This window comes from Uloborus diversus, chromosome 3 (genome assembly GCF_026930045.1).
Source record: "Uloborus diversus isolate 005 chromosome 3, Udiv.v.3.1, whole genome shotgun sequence".
Classification (NCBI taxonomy): Eukaryota; Metazoa; Arthropoda; class Arachnida; order Araneae; family Uloboridae; genus Uloborus; species Uloborus diversus.
The window spans coordinates 208076087-208089119 of NC_072733.1; the positions used below are offsets into that span (position 1 = coordinate 208076087).

The 13033-nt window shown below is 35.1% G+C and overlaps 1 protein-coding gene across 1 annotated transcript in view; it reads left to right on the forward strand.

The window, feature by feature from the left end:
• LOC129218541 (fibroblast growth factor receptor-like 1) overlaps positions 1 to 13033 on the forward strand; it is a 98489-nt gene that overhangs the window by 16003 nt on the left and 69453 nt on the right. The window contains exon 2 of the mRNA XM_054852838.1: positions 10739 to 10935. The gene's annotated coding sequence lies outside the window, so the exon portion shown is untranslated. The remainder of the gene's footprint in view (positions 1 to 10738; positions 10936 to 13033) is intronic.

Here is a 13033-nt window from a genome sequence, read left to right on the forward strand (position 1 = left end):
GAACACCGGTTTTAATACCGGTATTCCGGTTTCATGTTTTTAGAAATAGAAAACAGAGATCATGGAATTTCCTATTTTCAAAGACACTATCGCTTTATAGAATAATCAAATGAAAGCGTTCAACCGGGTAACATGAAACCAAACTCTAAACCTAAGGAAGATTTAACATTTTTTAGTAAAATCGCTTATATGTAGCAGAACATCATGATGAATATATTCAGTAAATTACCGCCCATTAGCCAGGGCTAAAGCAGAAATACATGAAATACACCGCCAGCTCAGTCATTTCCAGCCGAGGACTGCAGTTTCGTGCTTATTAGCACTCATCAGCCCGGCATAGGAAAGTGACTGAGCTGGAGATGGAAAACCTATTATGGAAGCCAAGAGGGCTAAACAAACTGGTAGCTAATGTAAAATTAGCACAGACCAGCCGAGCGACCGAAGCAATGGTTCGGTTCAACTCGAAAATTGATGGCAAGGCATGGTATATTCAGTAAATTACCGCCCATTAGCCAGGGCTAAAGCAGAAATACATGAAATACACCATAAGAGGTTTTCCATCTCCAGCTCAGTCACTTTCTTATGCCGGGCTGATGAGTGCTAATAAGCACGAAACTGCAGTCCTCGGCTGGAAATGACTGAGCTGGCGGTGTATTGCATGTATTATGATGAATGCCTAATCTCAAAAAAAAAAAAAAAAAAAGCTTTTTGTTCCGAAAAAATAACAAAAAGATAAAGAAAAACTTTTTTATCATAATTTTTTTCCTAAATAAAGTGACAATAGTTGAAATAATAACGGTAAGCCGCTAAACCATATACAGAGTGACAATAACTTAAGACACACAAGATACGTCATAACTTTAATGAAAATATTGCGACCAAACTTCAAAACATTATTCCGTCTAATATAATTACAAATTTTCAAAGTAGCTACCTTTAGGCTTAATGCAGAGCTTTAAACGTGTCACAAAATTTTTAGGCTATGTTCGGCAGTTAAGCATGCTTTATGCGATATCGATTTATTACTGCTGATTCAACTTACAATATTAATATTTTCTTTTAAACTATGAAAGCATTTTAGTTCGAGTTAATTCCAGGGAAAAAATGTTTGTCTTCGGTTTCGAGTTTATGCAAATGTACGGTTTTGTGTTAGTCATTCATTTTCTCTTGTGTTCGTCGGTGTTCTGTTCTTGAAGTATTATTCTCATAGAGTATGTTCTACTGTACGCAGTAGTTCTTATTCAACAAGTTATTATATATAATGGTGACGAGGTGAGTGAACTCAAAACATTTGTTAAAATGAGCAAGTTAGGCCTTCATGGAACTTTTTCACGAGTTCGACGCAGAACAGGACGACATAAATCAATACATTGAAAAGTTGGAACACTTTTTTCTTGCAAACGACGTAGTGAATGACAAGAAAGTGTCGGTATTCATTTCCGCGATAGGAGTAAACACGCTAAAATTCTTCGAAATTTGCTGCTTCTAAAATCGCCTCAGGATTGTAAGTTCCAGGAATTTCTCGACAGCCTGTAATATTAAAGATAAAGAAAGATGAAATTAAAAATAGTAAAATCCTTCGAAAGGGAAAAACACTTTCTATATTTGTGGATTGTACGTTTATCTTTTACCTATTTCAAATATAAGCCGGGATGGCGTAGCCGGTAAGGCCCCGGGCCTGTATCCGGAAGGTCGCGGGTTCGATACCGGCTGATTGCATTGACTGTTTGACCCACCGTCGTCATTAAAGGGGACTGGGCGACGTTAAATATGCTCGTGGTCTCAATGTCCTCCAAGTGAAACGATACCTCTGGGGGTGCTAGTACCAGGTAGCTATTAGCTCTTGGACTAGTTCTAAAATCTCATTAACTGTTCGATCCGGTGATGGTGCTGCCATCTATCGGTATATAAAATAATGGAGGCAAGGCACTAGTATGCAGTCCTCGACATAAATACAGTTGTAGTCAGTTGTGACTCTTGAATAGAATAGAATAGAATTTCAAATACGTATGTTCGGTAACGAAACATACGTATATGCAACGAGAAATTTTAACATTAAACTTTTACTGTCAATTTGTGATGTAAAACAAAATTCTTTCTTTCTAAATGTGTGTTTTGTCGGTGGATCCAACTGCGGGTATTATTCGGAGGTTTAGCTGATTAATGTGTGAATGGACTGCCATTGCATTATAAAACGTTGGATTTCTGCCTATGGAGAGAAAGAATTCGCTTTTTATTTAGCGAGGCAGTCCCGAAGTTTTTTGCCCTGTGAGTGCAGATAGGGTGCCGTGAGAAACATTTTACTGCAAAAAGGCACCGTGATTCAAAAAACTTTGAGAATCGCTGCCTTAAATTAAACTCTCATCTTCAAAGATGCGAACACTAGAGGGAAGGGAAAAAAAATCGTGACTGCTCAATTATATATTATTTTCCATCCACTCAATTTTACGAGTGCATTCGAGGTTTTTACGATCTGTGCTCAGAACGCGCAGTTACGTATGTCGAATATTATATCCTTTTTACCGCTTACTTTATTCTCTTATTCCATTGCATTGGAAAGGCACGTCAAGATGCTTTTTTGTCACAAAACTGCAAACGACGTGCCGTGCACTTCGGTAGGCAATTATCATAGAAATAAAAATGAGGTGCGTGGCACGGTCGCTTTTTAATCCTTCTGCTTTATTGTGTAAAAAATAAAATAAAGGATCTAGAGTACTTAAAGCCAAGGAGTGAGTTGGAATGTTTCGGTACAAGCTTGTAAGAGTTCCTTGCCAGGTTCGGATTTTAAGCAGGGCTGTGGCGTCGGTAAGAAAATGATTTGCTCCGACTCAAGGAATTTTAGTACCTTCGACTCCGACTCCTTTACACCACAATCAGTCCGACTCTGACTCAGCAGTAGTGACAAAGTCGCAGATTCTGAGGGAAAATGACCAATTCCGACTCTTGGAATTTTAAAACTTCAACTTCCGACCCTGACTCCTTCCTCCCGAAATCGGTCCGACTCAGCTCTGCAGCCATGATTTTAGGAACTACCTCACTTTCACTACCTCAGATTTACTTTTAATATCATTCACGATGCACGTATGCTTTATGCAAAGATGTATAAAGCCCGTGCTGTAGAGAATGTGTATCATCAAGGCCTGAGACGGTGAATTAGAGCAGGACGTACTCTTGAAAACCAAGTCAAACCTTCAAAAGTTGACTTTTGTAGGTCTTGAAGGAGGGGAAAGTCTAAACAAAATAGTAAAGATGAACTTTGGAAACCAAACGCAAATAATTTAAGGATGTTCAAACGTAATCATTTTATTAACCTTTCCATTGCTTCCAATTTTGAAATTAAGTTTTTTTTCCGTGACTCAATTTTCTCGCGAAATACTTGAATTAGCTTTAAAGAGTACTAGTGCATCAAAGGCTGAGAACCACCGATATATACACATTATTTATTGTTAAAAGTTTCGTTCATTCAGCAAAAAAATCTGAGTAAATCAGACACTTCCCCCACATAATTTACCTACCGACAGCACTGACTGTAAAACCGCCACCGCATTAGAAAGCAAATACTGCTTTGTGGTTTAGGAATACTGAAGAGCCATTTAACCGTTTTTGGTGCAGATGAAATCAAATTTAACTATTTGGCTTCTGAAACTGAATCAGATTCTTTAAACACAATTGCTCAGGGTAACTTTAAAACACAATTTCCCTACTTTTAACTACCCCACTCCTACTTGAGTACGGTTGCTGCATCTATATGCGAGGACTGTAAATTAAACAGTAACACCTTGACCTGGATACTCAATAACGGGTTTGTACAAATAGGGTTTGGGAGTGTTGAGCTGTTGCTGTTTTAGATATGTCGTGATCAAAAAACAGTCGATTTAGTTTAGAAGGGGTCGATTGGGTGGCGCGGTGGGTAAGACGGGGGCCTTCTGCCCCCGGATTCTGACACGCGTTGACCAGTTGGTATATTTTCGAAATGCAGAAAATCACCAACTTCCATATCGTATGATTATATGGCATGTAAAGGATCCCTTGGGTATTTGCTTCGTTTCGAACGCTCTCGGCAAAATAAAATCACCAGTGCAGTTTTTTCATCGAATTTGAGTCGAGACCCGGGTTTCTCCATGTGGTGGAAACTGGGCGTCAAAATTATCTGTGCCATTGACATCAGCACTTTAATGGTGGCGCATGAAAGACAGGTTGCCATATCGGGGGATCGCACTAGGTCTGGGAAAAGACTACGCAGTTCCATTAGCAAGAAAAAAAGCTTAGAAGGGTAGCTGTTGCATGGCGTTAAAGTGACCACTTTCGTTTTCATTCCTCCAAAGCGTGTATTTAAAAGATGATCTACGGTCGTGGCTTAAAAAAGAGATTGCCTGTGGAAGAAAAAAGGAACAAAGTGTTGTCAACTATTAGAGGAAGGGTGTGGAGAAAATGCATTACCGTGTTAGACGTTTGTAAGATAAGTTAAAGCATTTCGTTTGGGTTTGAAATGAAATTTCACATTTGCAACGCACAGGCTGGTTCTTCATTTCTCAAGATCAAATTGACATCGTGAGTAGTCTCCTTTCCATAGACCATCGATGGACTGTATGCGCATTATCCTTAAAGGTTGGTCTCAGTCTCTGTGGTGGACTCATAATTATAAACTTTAACTTTCGGCAGAAATATGAATTTTAACTTCTACCAAGAATATAAACTTCCACTTCTACGAAAAATAAAAACTTTCACTTTCACCCAGAGATGCGGCAGATAAACAGCCGCCATTGATTTCAGTCAGTTCCTTTTCACACGTTATACTTGTTGGTTGTGTCTTCGCGCGCTCGCTGAGAGTGAATTGTTCAATTAAAATGTTCGCGGCCATTTTCCCTTGTGTTTAATAATTTTTGTGCTTACCTGTTCGTATTAAATAAATGTTTTTTAACATTTTGTATCAAAAATGTTTCTTCTTCTCAAAAAGTGTTCCCCGGCGTAGCAGTGGTGCACTTAAGCGGTGCGCACCAAAGTGGCGACCGGTAGTTCATGAAACGTGCTAGTCAACGATGTCTGTGCCGGGTAGGTTTTCCCCAATAGCATTTTTGTGTAATGGTTTTTAATTTCCGCAATATCGCATATTGCCTTCGGAACGACTAGCGTTCAAATTTTGCTTGGTTTACTGGTTTTAAGAATTGTCTTTTGTATTTATGTGTGATGCATTATCTGTCAATACTGTTTTACATTTTAATATTGTATGCTTAATGGTAAATTTTAGTGCTTAGGTGTATAAAATTTTATTTAATGTATTTGAATTTATTTATTATTATTATTATTATTTTTTTGCCATTGCTTATTCAAGTTAAAAATGACAACAACTACAGCAAACGGTAATTTGAATGCGGAGAGGCAAATTTCTAATGTTTCTGTCAAACCTCCACTCTTTTGAAAAATAACCCAAATCTTTGCTTTCTTTGTTTAGAAACTCAATTCGCTTTAGCTCATGTTACCGCCGATGAAACCAAATTCAATTATGTTGTGGCAGCTTTAGACTCAGACATGCATGTGAAGGATCCCTTAGGTATTCGTTTGGCTTTGAACGGCAAAATTAAATCCCTAGTGCAGTTTTGCATCAAATCTGAGTCGAGACCCAGGTGCCTCCATGTGGTGGAAACTGGGCGTCAAAATTATCTGTGCCATTGACCTCAGCGCCTTAGTGGTGGCGCGTGAAAGACTGGATGCCATATCGGGGGATCGCACTAGGTCTTTAAAAAGGCTAAGGCACGTGACGCAGTCCCATTAGCAAGAAAGAAAGCTTAGAAAGGTATAGTTGTACGGCGTTAAAGTGACCAGTTTAGTTTTCATTCCTCCAAAGCATATATTTAAAAGATGATCATCGGAAGTGTCTTGAAATCGAGATTGCCTGTGGCAAAAAGAAACAAAATGTTGTCAATTATTAAAAGAAGGGCTGAAGAAAATGCATTACCATGTAAGACGTTTGTACGATAAGTTGAAGCATTTCGTTTGGGTTCGGAATGAAATTTCAGATTTTCAACGCACAGGTTGGCTCTCCATTTCTCAAGGTCAAATTGACATCATGAGCAGTCGATGAACTGTTTGCACATTATCCTTAAAGATCGGTCTCAGTCTCAAGGGATGTGGCATGTAATGACGAGTAGAGTTCTAGTCGTGAGCAATGTCACTCTGAGTCTAATATTGCAACGGTGGCAGTGGAAAATGTTTGAACACCTTCTCTACTCACCTGATATGAGTTCTTGTGACTTCCATTTGTCTCCGAATTTGAATAAAGCGTTTCCAAGGCCCCCACTTTGACGAAAACCTTGCCAGTGGTCTCCAATTTCTTCCCGACGGACGTAGGTTATAAGCTTTGCTGGGGGTGCCATAGAAGGACTGTAATGCGATTGCACCTGTAAGTTCATTAAAATTTATTTAAATATCTATGTTGCCATTACTTAATTTAGAGCCATCGTACTAGCACAAAACGAAATAATAACTATTAAGATATTGTATACTTATCCTAAATTAAGAAATAATGATTATTAAAGGAATTAAAATGAATCAGGGTAAGATTGAGTCATGCGAGAATTTTTCTCCAAAAAAAAAAAAAAAAAAAAAAAAAAAAAAAAAAAAAAAAAATATATATATATATATATATATATATATATATATATATATATATTTAAATAAAAGTATTGTAGTTGGGCAAGTTTAAATCAGAAATATATGATTTATAAACGTTTAAGAACTTCCTAATTTTTATTTCGTGTCAGCAGAAACTTGATTTATCAAGAGAAAAGAAAAAAAGGTTAAATGGAATAACATGTAAGTAACGAAAATAAACTATATAAAATGTTTGATGAAACACATTAGGAAACAGCAACATGTACGTAATTAATTTCGTTTTGATAACGAAAGTGCTCAATTATTTTACAGACTTTCCTTTTTGTTTAAAAAAACAAAGCCCTTTTTTTTCTTCCCATTTTCGCATTTTGTAAAAGGTGGAAGAAAATCTATAGGTTTTTTGTTAGATCTTATATCACGATTTATTCAATAAAAATCACACTCAATAAATTTAACAAGAATTTATCGAAAAGGAAAATCAAATATCAAAAAAGAAAACTATTCTATTTTTTTCCAGCAGCTTTTTTTTTTTTTATTATTATAATAAAGCGGTAAGACGAAATTCAGCCAAAACCTTTACCCCCCCCCCCCAAAAAAAAAAGATTGTAAATGCTTTTGCCAGACTGATTTAACCATTCTTTCATCACTGATTTTCGCAAGCATAACTTTCTTAAACTGCGAAGGGGAATATATACTGCGGAAACATATACAGTATATCTAATTTTAACTTAAATGAAAAGTAAAAATATTTATTTATTATGTTTGGGGGATCGGAATATAATGTCGTTTTCTTCGAACAAATAAATTTATAAAAGTTTTAATTTTTTATCACCGATGTAATTCACTCGTTATTAACAATCTTTTACCGTGTAGTACGCTAAGTTGATAGACAGATAGAAATATATAGATATATTATGTTTTTTCTATATAAATCTATATAAATATATAGATATTCCAGATAGGAATTTATCAATTGTTGAAAAAAAAATGGAAATGGCATTTTGGCTATCGGTAAACTTTTCCAGATGTTTTTGGGTACATGTTCGTTGGAATGAAGAGAAATTAGATGGTGCAATGTCAGGTGAGTATGGTGGATGAAGCCCCCTTGAGCTGTGGCATAGTATCCCAACACAGCTCTTTAATTTTTTAAGGGTTCGCTCTAAGCAGTGTCGTCTTGCGTTATCATGTTTCAGAAACACTCCTTTTCTGCTAATAATAATGGAAATCTTCTCAAGCAAATTGCACCATCTGATTTCCTTTTTCTTCCGACCACTAAAACACTTTCTATGAGACAAAAACCAGAAAATTTGGCTTGTTCCAAGACGCCATTTCCAGATATTTTGCTTCAAAAATCAATTGAATGCTACCTTCCCGGGGTCGAAAATTTACGTATTGGATGGCAAGAGTCTTTTGATAACAGCAGTATAATAACATCGTTGATTAAGAATAAAACATTAAAAAAAATTATTTGTTTAAAAAAGCGACATTACTCTTTCCGCTCCCTCTAACATTTATTTCAAATGGGAGAGGTTTAACCCACTAAAACCCTCTCCTTGTGAATGGTCTTTAATTTCTCTATACTTTCATACAAAGCTTGATGTTATTTACAGATATAAAAGGCTTAGTATGGATATGAATGACCCCTTACATCACTGTTTCAGGTCCTTTATGTACAAAGATAACAAAAAAATCATTGCTAGTTTTCCTGTTTTAATTTCCTAACTTTTGTGGAGTACACTAGAAGTGTAATGTTGCGGTTGCATGCACCCCAACTCACCATTTACGTGGCAAAAAGAAAGTACCTCACCAGTTAGGGGTTAATAATCCTGAAGGCAGAAAGCCAGAATGCAGCACTGGACCTTTTGGTTTTCTGTTAAATTCGAATGTACCGAAAAACGGGTAGTGGCTCAAAGTTATCTTGAATGATTCTGCTAGTGCATGCAATACGCCAACAGCTCGGTTATGGCGTCCAGAGACTTCAGTTTCGTCCTTGTTATGGACTCATCAGTTGGAAATAGTCAATAAGCGAGCTGGATGAAGATATCCTCTCATCGTAGCTGAGATTACCAATAAACTAGTTAATTAAGCGAACCGGTGTAAGTCCGCGAGCAATGGTGAGGTTCAACTCGTAAATTGAAGGTAAAAGCTTACAGTATCTAACTGCTTATGCTTTGTTAGTGATTTATTTTTGAAACCCCTATAGGGCGAAATCCCACTAGGCTTGACCTACACTCATCGGGCTTCCAAGAAGTGTTGTTACCATAGATGAAAAGTAAAGGTTGTAAATGGAGCGGCAATGTAAAAATTTCTACTTCCTTCACGTGAACCAATCAGGATTGCCAGGCCCTAAATGAGCAATTTACCCTTATCAGTTTCCAAAAATTAACCAGCAAGCAATGTGTTTTATGACATTATGTTTTTATTTTTATTATTATTAAAGTAAAGATATAATGTTTTTAAAAATCTCAAAAAATTCCATGACACAAAGAAAAGAATATTCAACCATGGGAACATTTTGCACCGAGAAATTCATAATATTTTCTGAAAAATAAAGAAATAAATTGTTCACATGTATCCCTCTTCCCTCTATTTGAGAAAAAGCTTATTTGTTTCAAACGATTAGCATAGTGCTATTTTTGCAGGGACTCCAACATGTCGGACCCCCAAGCTACAGCTTGTGCATCTTATTGCGAAATTCAGCACTGACACAGTGAAGCACCGTTTATACGTTTCTCTTTTATACGTTTTAAAAATCGAACCCAGCAGAGTCCAATACATATTAACGAAAACATACACTACGTTTTTTCATTTATGGGTCATTCTCCAGAAAACGTAACTTTTGAATGCAAATATTTTTCGATTTCGATTTTTTTTTTAAAATTCTTACATGAAAGTGTTACCTACTAGAAGTAACCATAAACAATGGAGCAGCTAAGTTCTAATTAGTTTACTCATAAATATAAAAAAAAAATGCCTTGTTCACGGAAATAAAAGAAAAAAAAAAAACTTTTAATATTTAAAAATTGAAGCCAATTTAATATCAAAGTAGTAATTTTGTTAATTTTACAAGCAATCAGATGTTTTAATGATTAGAGGGAATATAATATTAAGCTCTCTTAGTTAAAGTAAGGCTTAATTAGTAGTTTCAAATGTATGTTAAAAAATAGCTTTTAGTAAATTTGAGGATACACTGGAAATTTATAATTTTGGTAGAATGCCTATAATTGATGTATTTCATCTCCATCATTTATTTTCACCTCAGAAATAATAACATTGATAAGGTCTGTCACGGAGGTGAGGAATTTTCCATTAATATAGGCCTAATAGATACTTTTTTCAGGGAGATTTTTTTTTCTTCGTTGCTACAATCTGCACATGTTAAGCATACGAAAACATGTTCACTTCTCTTTTTGCATTAATTTACATCTCTGAAATTCAAGTTCACGGAGGTGAGAAGTTAGAATAACCACACTAAGTTTTTAAAGCAAAATCTATCTTCTTGCTTTTCGACAAAAATCTCACAATTTCAACTATGGCTGAAAATAAACAAGGGGGCTCCCTTGTATCATGGAAAATAAAATTTGATGTCATTACTGACACGTGTTAATGAGGAATGACATTTTATGTTTAGGTAACGGAGGTGAGAATTTATTGTGTGACATGACTTCTTGTCCTACTAAAACGAACTAAAACACCATATTAAATTAAATATACATAAACAATTAGTATTTGAGACACTTGTGAAAGGAATAATAAATAAATAAGTATGTACTTTGAATTAAACTAATTATTAAGCAACATAAACAGTCACATAAGGTGTGTGACATGCCACGGAGGTGAGAACTCAAATGTTGTGAATTAAAAATATACTAAAATAAAAATTATTATTAAAAAATTGTTGACAGGTTTAAATAGATATTTTTGATAAAATTAAAAACCATTGTTAAATTAATTGTGCCTTAAAGTTTTTACTGTAAAAGGCGTGTGACAGAAAAGTTACACTTTTTGAAGAATGACCCTTATGCGTTTTTTTTTTTAATTCAGTAACTTTAAAACGGTATAAGCGGTGTTTCACTGTATTAATCTATTAATTTTCTCGCCAAAATTTATTATTTACGTTGTGTAGGGAAAGTTGTCTTCCCCCGAGCTGTTCTTATCGGCTGTCTTGGAGGAAGTTAGGCCTCTGCCTTGATTGGCTGTGGAACCCGGGGCACCTGTCAGAGGAGTGGACCGAGCGACTTGCCGCGGAGGCAGTGGGATGAGCTCTGTTCACGTGGATGTTACGCCATGGCGAGCGCAGCCGATATTTAGCCCGATCAACAGGTAAGGCTCCCGTTTTTTTTCTCTTTACGCGTTTCCGAAATCGAAACGAGACAATTATGTTGCATCGTGACTTCGGCAATCGCGTTTATAAACAAGTGCAACCCGACATATATCGGGCTTGTCCGGAGGCTGACAAGTGCAATAGATCCTAAAGTGTGATGTCGTTAAACTTTGCTAAGACGATAATGAATATGCGTTTTGCTCCGAAGTGTCAGTTTAGAACAAAGTATTCAAATGAAAATATTAACATTCTGCGCAGGTTGAAAAAAATACATTTTTTATGTGTTTTTTTCCGGGGGGAAAAATCAAAGTGGTTATCAATCTTTTATCTCTGAAAAATTGTGTGTACTTAATATTAACGGTCAAAAATTCATGTTTTGCCATGGAATTTCAAGGCTTTTTTTGTTTCTTTAGTTTCCAAAAGTCTGAAAAAAGCGCAATATAATGAGAGGTTATTGTAATACTCGGTAAAAATTAAATTTAAACGATTCTACTTTTTTTGCCGCAATGTTAGAAAACGAAGTAGAGATGTTTCTTCTAAACTAAATCAGACTTGTCTATACATCTGGCTACTGAAGCATCCATCATTTGTCCAGTTGGACTTTTAATACTTTCTAGATAGTACTAAAAGTCCACCAGTATTAAAAGTCCCACTGTCTTTTTGACAGATGTTTTGACATTTCAAAGCGTTTTTGTTTCTATATGTCATCTACAACTAAAATTGCATTCTAGTTGATAAATTTATTGTATGCATGCATGCAAATATTCATAAGATGTTTAATTTTGGAGCAAGAACAACCTATGTCCGATTTTGACCAAATTTAGTTCTTGATAGAAATCCGCCAAATAAGTAGTAAATTTTCGATGCAATATTCAGCCAATGTATGCAGATTCCTAGCATTGAGTTATATTAAGCACATTTACCTAAGTCCTGCACTCTTTGTTTTTCAACAATCATTATTTTTATCCAGAGCTAAAACAACCAGTGTCAGTTGTAATTGTAGTATAATAAATTTAAATTAGATGTAGGCGAATATGTGTCAAAGTGAAATGGTGAAATATGTATTCAATTTTTAGCTCCATCAATCTGGTAATATTTTGATTATGCAGAAACACACGCAGTCGAGTTCAGTTTCGAAAATGTTTCCTCTGAAGGCCAAAGCACATGATAATGCAAGCAATTTTCAAAAATTGACACTCATACTGAAATATTTTGTTGTGAGTAAAAAAATATTTTTTTTTTGCTATAAAATGACAAAGCTCTTATCATTAACATTTTAAATATTAATTGTGACCCATGATTATTCGGTACAGTATTTATTTATTTAATATTAACTTAATTTTTATTTTAAATGTTTTGTGCAGTGAGTCAAGTGCACGTGGGGTAAAGTGAAAAAGTTCATTTCGTTTATTTATTCATTCATTTATTAAACCACTTACGTATCCATTTAGTAATTAATTCATTTACATTCCTTCATTTATTTGTTCACTTTTATTTTCATTCCCTCACTTATGCTCTTATTCATTTACTATTTTATTCACTCATTTTTTCGTCTATCTGTTCATTATCTCTTCATTATTTTCATTATTCGGCTGTTTGTTTATCATCCATTCATTCATTCATTCTTTTATTCACTCATTAATTTAATCAAGCATATTTCTAGCAAAATGAAATAAAAACATTTCATTAAAAAAATGTTTTATTTTTCACTTCGCCCTATAAAAAAATAGAAAGTGAAAATTTTCCCACTTTTTTTTTTTGAAGGAATAAATTCACTGCCAGAAATAAAAAATGATGTTTCAATGTAACTTTAATATGAAATATAATGTTCTTTTTTTATGTATCATACTTTTCAAAAGGTAAATTATCTTAACTATTTCAGTTTACCCTATATTCCCCTACAATTCCAATGTAAAGTGGGACAATACTTTCTCATTGTTAAAAAGATAGCTGGGGTCGGACGTGAAAGTTAAAAACAGATAGGTGGGAAAATATACTATACGACCACTTTCCGTAAGACTGATATTTTTGACACCGGTTGTTGTTGCTCCAAAGTGAATTTATATACATTACTTATATATGGATGAATACACGGTA